Consider the following 14,328-nt stretch of genomic DNA (forward strand, 5'->3'; position numbering starts at 1 on the left):
GACAAACTCCAGGGTATACTCTGTAAATACTGACACACTCCTGGGGATATTCTGTAAATACTGACACACTCCCGGGGATACTCTGTAAATACTGACACACCTCCGGGGACACTCTGTAAATACTGACACACACCCGGGGATACTCTGTAAATACTGACACCCCCCCGGGGATAAGCCGTAATAACTGACACACCACCGGGGACACTCTGTAAATACTGACACACTCCCGGGGATACTCTGTAAATACTGACACACTCCCGGGGATACTCTGCAAATACTGACACACCCCCGGGGACTCTCTGTAAATACTGACACACCCCCAGGGACTCACTGTAAATACTGACACACCCCCGGGGACACTCTGTAAATACTGACACACCTCCGGGGATACTCTGTAAATACTGACACACCCCCGGGGATACTCTGTAAATACTGACACACACCCGGGACACTCTGTAAATACTGATACGTCCCCGGGGACACTCTGTAAATACTGGCACACCTCCGGGGATACTCCGTAAATACTGACACACCCCCGGGGACACTCTGTAAATACTGACACTCCCCCAGGGACACTCTGTAAATACTGACACACCCCCGGGGACACTCTGTAATTACTGACACACCCCCGGGGATACTCTGTAAATACTGACACACCCCCGGGGATACTCTGTAAATACGGAAACACCCCCGGGGTCACTCTGTAAATACCGACACACCCCCGGGGACCCGCTGTAAATAATGACACCCCCCCGGGGATACTCTGTAAATACAGACACACCCCCGAGGATACTCTGTAAATACTGACACACCCCCGGGGATCCTCTGTAAATACTGACACACTCCAGGGTATATTCTGTAAATACTGACACACTTCTGGGGATATTCTGTAAATACTGACACACTCCCGGGGATACTCTGTAAATACTGACACACCTCCGGGGACACTCTGTAAATACAGACACACCCCCGGGGATACTCTGTAAATACTGACACCCCCCCGGGGATAAGCTGTAATAACTGACACACCACCGGGGACACTCTGTAAATACTGACACTCCCCCGGGGACACTCTGTAAATACTGACACACCTCCGGGGATACTCTGTAAATACTGACACACCCCCGGGGATACTCTGTAAATACTGACACACACCCGGGACACTCTGTAAATACTGATACATCCCCGGGGACACTCTGTAAATACTGGCACACCTCCGGGGATACTCCGTAAATACAGACACACCCCCGGGGACACTCTGTAAATACTGACACACCCCCAGGGACACTCTGTAAATACTGACACACCCCCGGGGACACTCTGTAATTACTGACACACCCCCGGGGATACTCTGTAAACACTGACACACCCCCGGGGATACTCTGTAAATACTGACACACCCCCGGGGACCCTCTGTAAATACTGACACACCCCCGGGGTACTCTGTAAACACTGACACACTCCCGGGGACACTCTGTAATTACTGACACACCCCCGGGGACACTCTGTAAATACTGACGCAACCCCGGGGATACTCTGTAAATACTGACACACTCCCAGGGATACCCTGTAAATACTGACACACCCCCGGGGTCACTCTGTAAATACTGACACACACCCGGGGATACTCTGTAAATACTGACACACCCCCGGGGATACACTGTAAATACTGACACACCCCCGGGGACACCCTGTAAATACTGAAACACCCCCGGGGACACTCTGTAAATACCGACACACCCCCGGGGACCCGCTGTAAATACTGACACACCCCCGGGGATACTCTGTAAATACTGACACACCCCCGGGGATACTCTGTAATTACTGACACACCCCCGGGGACACTCTGTAAATACTGACACACTCCCGGGGATACTCTGTAAAAACTGACACACCCCCGGGGATACTCTGTAAATACTGACACACCCCCGGGGACACTCTGTAAATACTGACATACACCCGGGGATACTCTGTAAATACTGACACACCCCCGGGGATACTCTGTAAATACTGACACACGCCCGGGGACACTCTGTAAATACGGAAACACCCCCGGGGTCACTCTGTAAATACCGACACACCCCCGGGGACCCGCTGTAAATAATGACACCCCCCCGGGGATACTCTGTAAATAGAGACACACCCCCGGGGATACTCTGTAAATACTGACACACCCCCGGGGATCCTCTGTAAATACTGACAAACTCCAGGGTATACTCTGTAAATACTGACACACTCCTGGGGATATTCTGTAAATACTGACACACTCCCGGGGATACTCTGTAAATACTGACACACCTCCGGGGACACTCTGTAAATACTGACACACACCCGGGGATACTCTGTAAATACTGACACACCCCCGGGGATAAGCCGTAATAACTGACACACCACCGGGGACACTCTGTAAATACTGACACACTCCCGGGGATACTCTGTAAATACTGACACACTCCCGGGGATACTCTGCAAATACTGACACACCCCCGGGGACTCTCTGTAAATACTGACACACCCCCAGGGACTCACTGTAAATACTGACACACCCCCGGGGACACTCTGTAAATACTGACACACCTCCGGGGATACTCTGTAAATACTGACACACCCCCGGGGATACTCTGTAAATACTGACACACACCCGGGACACTCTGTAAATACTGATACGTCCCCGGGGACACTCTGTAAATACTGGCACACCTCCGGGGATACTCCGTAAATACTGACACACCCCCGGGGACACTCTGTAAATACTGACACACCCCCAGGGACACTCTGTAAATACTGACACACCCCCGGGGACACTCTGTAATTACTGACACACCCCCGGGGATACTCTGTAAATACTGACACACCCCCGGGGATACTCTGTAAATACGGAAACACCCCCGGGGTCACTCTGTAAATACCGACACACCCCCGGGGTCCCGCTGTAAATAATGACACCCCCCCGGGGATACTCTGTAAATACAGACACACCCCCGAGGATACTCTGTAAATACTGACACACCCCCGGGGATCCTCTGTAAATACTGACACACTCCAGGGTATATTCTGTAAATACTGACACACTTCTGGGGATATTCTGTAAATACTGACACACTCCCGGGGATACTCTGTAAATACTGACACACCTCCGGGGACACTCTGTAAATACAGACACACCCCCGGGGATACTCTGTAAATACTGACACACCCCCGGGGATAAGCTGTAATAACTGACACACCACCGGGGACACTCTGTAAATACTGACACACTCCCGGGGATACTCTGTAAATACTGACACACTCCCGGGGATACTCTGCAAATATTGACACACCTCCGGGGACTCTCTGTAAATACTGACACACACCCAGGGACTCACTGTAAATACTGACACACCCCCGGGGACACTCTGTAAATACTGACACACCTCCGGGGATACTCTGTAAATACTGACACACCCCCGGGGATACTCTGTAAATACTGAGACACACCCGGGACACTCTGTAAATACTGATACATCCCCGGGGACACTCTGTAAATACTGGCACACCTCCGGGGATACTCCGTAAATACTGACACACCCCAGGGGACACTCTGTAAATACTGACACACCCCCAGGGACACTCTGTAAATACTGACACACCCCCGGGGACACTCTGTAATTACTGACACACCCCCGGGGATACTCTGTAAATACTGACACACCCCCGGGGATACTCTGTAAATACTGACACACCCCCGGGGACCCTCTGTAAATACTGACACACCCCCGGGGTACTCTGTAAACACTGACACACTCCCGGGGACACTCTGTAATTACTGACACACCCCCGGGGACACTCTGTAAATACTGACGCAACCCCGGGGATACTCTGTAAATACTGACACACTCCCAGGGATACCCTGTAAATACTGACACACCCCCGGGGTCACTCTGTAAATACTGACACACACCCGGGGATACTCTGTAAATACTGACACACCCCCGGGGATACACTGTAAATACTGACACACCCCCGGGGACACCCTGTAAATACTGAAACACCCCCGGGGACACTCTGTAAATACCGACACACCCCCGGGGACCCGCTGTAAATACTGACACACACCCGGGGATACTCTGTAAATACTGACACACCCCCGGGGATAATCTGTAATTACTGACACACCCCCGGGGACACTCTGTAAATACTGACACACTCCCGGGGATACTCTGTAAATACTGACACACCCCCGGGGATACTCTGTAAATACTGACACACCCCCGGGGACACTCTGTAAATACTGACACACACCCGGGGATACTCTGTAAATACTGACACACCCCCGGGGATACTCTGTAAATACTGACACACGCCCGGGGACACTCTGTAAATACGGAAACACTCCCGGGGTCACTCTGTAAATACCGACACACCCCCGGGGACCCGCTGTAAATAATGACACCCCCCCGGGGATACTCTGTAAATACAGACATACCCCCGGGGATACTCTGTAAATACTGACACACCCCCGGGGATCCTCTGCAAATACTGACACACTCCAGGGTATACTCTGTAAATACTGACACACTCCTGGGGATATTCTGTAAATACTGACACACCCCCGGGGATACTCTGTAAATATTGACACACCCCCGGGGATAAGCTGTAATAACTGACACACCACCGGGTCACTCTGTAAATACTGACACACTCCCGGGGATACTCTGTAAATACTGTCACACTCCCGGGGATACTCTGCAAATACTGACACACCCCCGGGGACTCTCTGTAAATACTGACACACCCCCAGGGACTCACTGTAAATACTGACACACCCCCGGGGACACTCTGTAAATACTGACACACCTCCGGGGATACTCTGTAAATACTGACACACCCCCGGGGATACTCTGTAAATACTGACACACACCCGGGACACTCTGTAAATACTGATACATCCCCGGGGACACTCTGTAAATACTGGCACACCTCCGGGGATACTCCGTAAATACTGACACACCCCCGGGGACACTCTGTAAATACTGACACACCCCCAGGGACACTCTGTAAATACTGACACACCCCCGGGGACACTCTGTAATTACTGACACCCCCCCGGGGATACTCTGTAAAAACTGACACACCCCCGGGGATACTCTGTAAATACTGACACACCCCCGGGGATACTCTAAATACTGACACACCCCCGGGGATACTCTGTAAATACTGACACACCCCCGGGGACCCTCTGTAAATACTGACACACCCCCGGGGTACTCTGTAAACACTGACACACTCCCGGGGACACTCTGTAAATACTGACACACTCCCGGAGACACGCTGTAAATACAGACACAGACCCGGAGACACTCTGTAAATACTGACACACACCCCGGGAACTCTGTAAATACTGACACACTCCCGGGGACTCTCTGTAAATACTGACACACTCCCGGGGACACTCTGTAAATACTGACACACACCCCGGGAACTCTGTAAATACTGACACACACCCAGGGACTCACTGTAAATACTGACACACCCCCGGGGACACTCTGTAAATACTGACACACCTCCGGGGATACTCTGTAAATACTGACACACCCCCGGGGATACTCTGTAAATACTGACACACACCCGGGACACTCTGTAAATACTGATACATCCCCGGGGACACTCTGTAAATACTGGCACACCTCCGGGGATACTCCGTAAATACTGACACACCCCAGGGGACACTCTGTAAATACTGACACACCCCCAGGGACACTCTGTAAATACTGACACACCCCCGGGGACACTCTGTAATTACTGACACACCCCCGGGGATACTCTGTAAATACTGACACACCCCCGGGGATACTCTGTAAATACTGACACACCCCCGGGGACCCTCTGTAAATACTGACACACCCCCGGGGTACTCTGTAAACACTGACACACTCCCGGGGACACTCTGTAATTACTGACACACCCCCGGGGACACTCTGTAAATACTGACGCAACCCCGGGGATACTCTGTAAATACTGACACACTCCCAGGGATACCCTGTAAATACTGACACACCCCCGGGGTCACTCTGTAAATACTGACACACACCCGGGGATACTCTGTAAATACTGACACACCCCCGGGGATACACTGTAAATACTGACACACCCCCGGGGACACCCTGTAAATACTGAAACACCCCCGGGGACACTCTGTAAATACCGACACACCCCCGGGGACCCGCTGTAAATACTGACACACACCCGGGGATACTCTGTAAATACTGACACACCCCCGGGGATAATCTGTAATTACTGACACACCCCCGGGGACACTCTGTAAATACTGACACACTCCCGGGGATACTCTGTAAATACTGACACACCCCCGGGGATACTCTGTAAATACTGACACACCCCCGGGGACACTCTGTAAATACTGACACACACCCGGGGATACTCTGTAAATACTGACACACCCCCGGGGATACTCTGTAAATACGGAAACACTCCCGGGGTCACTCTGTAAATACCGACACACCCCCGGGGACCCGCTGTAAATAATGACACCCCCCCGGGGATACTCTGTATATACAGACATACCCCCGGGGATACTCTGTAAATACTGACACACCCCCGGGGATCCTCTGCAAATACTGACACACTCCAGGGTATACTCTGTAAATACTGACACACTCCTGGGGATATTCTGTAAATACTGACACACCCCCGGGGATACTCTGTAAATATTGACACACCCCCGGGGATAAGCTGTAATAACTGACACACCACCGGGTCACTCTGTAAATACTGACACACTCCCGGGGATACTCTGTAAATACTGTCACACTCCCGGGGATACTCTGCAAATACTGACACACCCCCGGGGACTCTCTGTAAATACTGACACACCCCCAGGGACTCACTGTAAATACTGACACACCCCCGGGGACACTCTGTAAATACTGACACACCTCCGGGGATACTCTGTAAATACTGACACACCCCCGGGGATACTCTGTAAATACTGACACACACCCGGGACACTCTGTAAATACTGATACATCCCCGGGGACACTCTGTAAATACTGGCACACCTCCGGGGATACTCCGTAAATACTGACACACCCCCGGGGACACTCTGTAAATACTGACACACCCCCAGGGACACTCTGTAAATACTGACACACCCCCGGGGACACTCTGTAATTACTGACACCCCCCCGGGGATACTCTGTAAAAACTGACACACCCCCGGGGATACTCTGTAAATACTGACACACCCCCGGGGATACTCTAAATACTGACACACCCCCGGGGATACTCTGTAAATACTGACACACCCCCGGGGACCCTCTGTAAATACTGACACACCCCCGGGGTACTCTGTAAACACTGACACACTCCCGGGGACACTCTGTAAATACTGACACACTCCCGGAGACACGCTGTAAATACAGACACAGACCCGGAGACACTCTGTAAATACTGACACACACCCCGGGAACTCTGTAAATACTGACACACTCCCGGGGACTCTCTGTAAATACTGACACACTCCCGGAGACACTCTGTAAATACTGACACACTCCCGGGGACCCTCTGTAAATACTGACACACAACCCGGGACACACTGTAAACACTGACACACTCCCGGGAATACTCTGGAAATACTGACACAATCCCGGAGACACTCTGTAAATACTGACACGCCCCCGGAGACACAATGTAAATACTGACACACTCCCGGGGACACTCTGTAAATACTGACACACTCCCGTAGACACTCTGTAAATACTGACACACTCCCCGGGGACACTCTTTAAATACAGACACACTCCCAGGGACACTCTTTAAATACTGACACACTCCCGGGGACACGCTGTAAATACTGACATACTCCCGGAGACACTCTTTAAATACTGACACACTCCCGGAGACACTATTTAAATACTGACTCACTCCCGGGGACACGCTGTAAATACTGACATACTCGCCGGGGACACGTTGTAAATACTGACACACTCCCGGAGACACTCATTAAATACTGACACACTCCCGGAGGCACTCTGTAAATACTGACACACTCCCGGAGACACTCTGTAAACACTGACACACTCTGCGGGACACTCTGTAAATACTGACACACTCCCGGAGACACTCTGTAAATACTGAAACTCTTATGTGGACCCTCTGTAAATACTGACACACTACCGGGGACCGCCTATAAATACTGACACTCTCCCGGGGACCCTCTGGAAATGCAGACACACTTCTGGAGACACTCTGTAAATACTGACACACTCCCGGGGACCCTCTGTAAATACTGACACACTCCCGGAGACACTCTGTAAATACTGACACACTCCCGGAAACACTCTGTAAATACTAACACACTCCCCGGGACACTCTGTATAGACTGACACACTCCAGGAGACACTCTGTAAATACTGACACACTGCCCGGGGACACGCTGGAAATACTGACACACTCCCGGAGACACTCTGTAAACACTGACACACTCCCTGGGACACTCTGTAAATACTGACCCATTCCCCGGGACTATCTGTAAATACTGACACACTCCCGGCGACAATCTGTAAATACTGACACGCTTCCGGGGACACTCTGTAAATACCGACACACTCCCGGAGACACTCTATAAACACTGACACACTCCCGGGGACTCTCTGTAAATACTGACACACTCCCTGAGACACTCTGTAAATACTGACACACTGCCGGAGACAATCTGTGAATACAGATACACGCCCGGAGACACTCTGTAAATAATGACACACTCCCGGGGACACTATGTAAATACTGACACACTCCCGGGGACACTCTGTAAATACTTACACACTCCCGGAGACACTCTGTAAATACTGACACACTCCCGGGGACATTCTGTAAATACTGACACACCCCCGGGGACACGCTGTAAATACTGACACACTCCCGGAGACACTCTGTAAATACTGACACACCCCCAGGTGCACTCTGTAAATTCTGACACTCTCCCAGGGACACTCTGTAAATACTGACACACTCCCGGGGACAGTCTGTAAATACGGACACATTCCCGGAGACACTCTGTAAATACTGTCACACTGCCCGGGGACACGCTGTAAATACTGACACACTCCCGGAGACACTCTGTAAATACTGACACACTCCCCGAGACACTCTGTAAATACTGACACACTCCCCGGGACACTCTGTAAATACTGACACACTCCCGGGGACACTCTGTAAATACTGACACACTCCCGGGGACACTCAGTAAATACCGACACACTCCCGGAGACACTCTGTAAACACTGACACACTCCCGGGGACACTCTGTAAATACTGACACACTCCCGGAGACACTGTGTAAATACAGACACACCCCCGGAGACACTCTGTAAATACTGACACACTCCCCGGAACACTCTGTAAATGCTGACACACTCCCGGGGACATTCTGTAAATACTGACACTCTCCCGGAGACACTCTGTAAATACTGACACACTCCCGGGGACACTCTGTAAATACTGACACACTCCCCGGGACACTTTGTAAATACTGACACACACCCCGGGACACGTTGTAAATACAGACACACCCCCGGGGACACTCTGTAAATACTGACACACACCCGGGGATACTCTGTAAATACTGACACACCCCCGGGGATAAGCTGTAATAACTGACACACCACCGGGGACACTCTGTAAATACTGACACACTCCCGGGGATACTCTGTAAATACTGACACACTCCCGGGGATACTCTGCAAATACTGACACAACCCCGGGGACTCACTGTAAATACTGACACACCCCCAGGGACTCACTGTAAATACTGACACACCCCCGGGGACACTCTGTAAATACTGACACACCTCCGGGGATACTCTGTAAATACTGACACACCCCCGGGGATACTCTGTAAATACTGACACACACCCGGGACACTCTGTAAATACTGATACATCCCCGGGGACACTCTGTAAATACTGGCACACCTCCGGGGATACTCCGTAAATACTGACACACCCCCGGGGACACTCTGTAAATACTGACACACCCCCAGGGACACTCTGTAAATACTGACACACACCCGGGGACACTCTGTAATTACTGACACACCCCCGGGGATACTCTGTAAATACTGACACACCCCCGGGGATACTCTGTAAATACTGACACACCCCCGGGGACCCTCTGTAAATACTGACACACCCCCGGGGTACTCTGTAAACACTGACACACTCCCGGGGACACTCTGTAATTACTGACACACCCCCGGGGACACTCTGTAAATACTGATGCAACCCCGGGGATACTCTGTAAATACTGACACACTCCCAGGGATACCCTGTAAATACTGACACACCCCCGGGGTCACTCTGTAAATACTGACACACTCCCGGGGACACTCTGTAAATACTGACACACACCCGGAGACACTGTGTAAATACAGACACACCCCCGGAGACACTCTGTAAATACTGACACACTCCCCGGAACACTCTGTAAATGCTGACACACTCCCGGGGACATTCTGTAAATACTGACACACTCCCGGAGACACTCTGTAAATACTGACACACTCCCGGGTACACTCTGTAAATACTGACACACTCCCCGGGACACTTTGTAAATACTGACACACACCCCGGGACACGTTGTAAATACAGACACACCCCCGGGGACACTCTGTAAATACTGACACACACCCGGGGATACTCTGTAAATACTGACACACCCCCGGGGATAAGCTGTAATAACTGACACACCACCGGGGACACTCTGTAAATACTGACACACTCCCGGGGATACTCTGTAAATACTGACACACTCCCGGGGATATTCTGCAAATACTGACACACCCCCGGGGACTCTCTGTAAATACTGACACACCCCCAGGGACTCACTGTAAATACTGACACACCTCCGGGGACACTCTGTAAATACTGACACACCTCCGGGGATACTCTGTACATACTGACACACCCCCGGGGATACTCTGTAAATACTGACACACACCCGGGACACTCTGTAAATACTGATACATCCCCGGGGACACTCTGTAAATACTGGCACACCTCCGGGGATCCTCCGTAAATACTGACACACCCCCGGGGACACTCTGTAAATACAGACACACCCCCAGGGACACTCTGTAAATACTGACACACCCCCGGGGACACTCTGTAATTACTGACACACCCCCGGGGATACTCTGTAAATACTGACACACCCCCGGGGATACTCTGTAAATACTGACACACCCCCGGGGACCCTCTGTAAATACTGACACACCCCCGGGGTACTCTGTAAACACTGTCACACTCCCGGGGACACTCTGTAATTACTGACACACTCCCGGGGACACTCTGTAAATACTGATGCAACCCCGGGGATACTCTGTAGATACTGACACACTCCCAGGGATACCCTGTAAATACTGACACAACCCCGGGGTCACTCTGTAAATACTGACACACACCCGGGGATACTCTGTAAATACTGACACACCCCCGGGGATACACTGTAAATACTGACACACCCCCGGGGACACTCTGTAAATACTGAAACACCCCCGGGGACACTCTGTAAATACCGACACACCCCCGGGGACCCGCTGTAAATACTGACACACCCCCGGGGATACTCTGTAAATACTGACACACCCCCGGGGATACTCTGTAAATACTGACACACCCGCGGGGATACTCTGTAAATACTGACACACTCCAGGGGATACGCCGTAAATACTGACACACTCCCGGGGATACTCTGTAAATACTGACAGACTCCCGGGGATGCTCTGTAAATACTGACACACCCCCGGGGACATACTGTAAATATTGACACCCCCCCGGGGATACCCTGTAAATACTGACACACCCCCGGGGATACTCTGTAATTACTGACACACCCCCGGGGACACTCTGTAAATACTGACACACTCCCGGGGATACTCTGTAAATACTGACACACCCCCGGGGATACTCTGTAAATACTGACACACCCCCGGGGACACTCTGTAAATACTGACACACACCCGGGGATACTCTGTAAATACTGACACACCCCCGGGGATACTCTGTAAATACTGACACACGCCCGGGGACACTCTGTAAATACGGAAACACCCCCGGGGTCACTCTGTAAATACCGACACACCCCCGGGGACCCGCTGTAAATAATGACACCCCCCCGGGGATACTCTGTAAATACAGACACACCCCCGGGGATACTCTGTAAATACTGACACACCCCCGGGGATCCTCTGTAAATACTGACACACTCCAGGGTATACTCTGTAAATACTGACACACTCCTGGGGATATTCTGTAAATACTGACACACTCCCGGGGATACACTGTAAATACTGACACACCTCCAGGGACACTCTGTAAATACTGACACACCCCCGGGGATACTCTGTAAATACTGACACACCCCCGGGGATAAGCTGTAATAACTGACACACCACCGGGGACACTCTGTAAATACTGACACACTCCCGGGGATACTCTGTAAATACTGACACACTCCCGGGGATACTCTGCAAATACTGACACACCCCCGGGGACTCTCTGTAAATACTGACACACCCCCAGGGACTCACTGTAAATACTGACTCACCCCTGGGGACACTCTGTAAATACTGACACACCTCCGGGGATACTCTGTAAATAATGACACACCCCCGGGGATACTCTATAAATACTGACACACACCCGGGACCCTCTGTAAATATTGATACATCCCCGGGGACACTCTGTAAATACTGGCACACCTCCGGGGATACTCCGTAAATACTGACACACCCCCGGGGACACTCTGTAAATACTGACACACCCCCAGGGACACTCTGTAAATACTGACACACCCCCGGGGACACTCTGTAATTACTGACACACCCCCGGGGATACTCTGTAAAAACTGACACACCCCCGGGGATACTCTGTAAATGCTGACACACCCCCGGGGATACTCTAAATACTGACACACCCCCGGGGATACTCTGTAAATACTGACACACCCCCGGGGACCCTCTGTAAATACTGACACACCCCCGGGGTACTCTGTAAATACTGACACACTCCCGGGGACCCCCTATAAATACTGACACTCTCCCGGGCACCCTCTGTAAATGCAGACACACTTCTGGAGACACTCTGTAAATACTGACACACTCCCGGGGACCCTCTGTAAATACTGACACACTCCCGGAGACACTCTGTAAATACTGACACACTCCCGGAAACTCTCTGTAAATACTAACACACTCCCCGGGACACTCTGTATAGACTGACACACTCCAGGAGACATTCTGTAAATACTGACACACTGCCCGGGGACACGCTGGAAATACTGACACTCTCCCGGCGACAATCTGTAAATACTGACACGCTCCCGGGGACACTCTGTAAATACCGACACACTCCCGGAGACACTATATAAACACTGACACACTCCCGGGGACACTCTGTAAATACTGACACACTCCCTGAGACACTCTGTAAATACTGACACACTGCCGGAGACAATCTGTGAATACAGATACACGCCCGGAGACACTCTGTAAATACTGACACACACCCCGGGACACTCTGAAAATACTGACACACTCCCGGGGACACTATGTAAATACTGACACACTCCCGGGGACACTCTGTAAATACTGACACACTCCCGGAGACACTCTGTAAATACTGACACACCCCCGGGGACACTCTGTAATTACTGACACACCCCCGGGGATACTCTGTAAATACTGACACACCCCCGGGGTACTCTGTAAACACTGACACACTCCCGGGGACACTCTGTAAATACTGACACACTCCCTGAGACACTCTGTAAATACTGACACACTCCCGGAGACAATCTGTAAATACAGACACACCCCCGGAGACACTCTGTAAATTCTGACATGCTCCCGCAGATACTCTGTAAATAATGACACACTCCCGGCGACACGCTGTAAATACAGACACACCCCCGCAGACACTCTGTAAATACTGACACACACCCCGGGAACTCTGTAAATACTGACACACTCCCGGGGACTCTCTCTAAATACTGACACACTCCCGGAGACACTCTTTAAATACTGACACACTCCCGGGGGCCCTCTGTAAATACTGACACACACCCCGGGACACACTGTAAACACTGACACACTCCCGGGAATACTCTGGAAATACTGACACACTCCCGGAGACACTCTGTAAATACTGACACGCCCCCGGAGACACACTGTAAATACTGACACACTCCCAGGGACCTTCTGTAAATACTGACACACTCCCGGAGACACTCTGTAAATACTGACACACTCCCCGGGGACACTCTGTAAATACA

The sequence above is a fragment of the Somniosus microcephalus genome, unplaced genomic scaffold, assembly GCF_052327205.1.
Source record: "Somniosus microcephalus isolate GS21.2 unplaced genomic scaffold, FLI_Smic_1.0 unresolved_chr3, whole genome shotgun sequence".
In the NCBI taxonomy this organism is placed as follows: domain Eukaryota; kingdom Metazoa; phylum Chordata; class Chondrichthyes; order Squaliformes; family Somniosidae; genus Somniosus; species Somniosus microcephalus.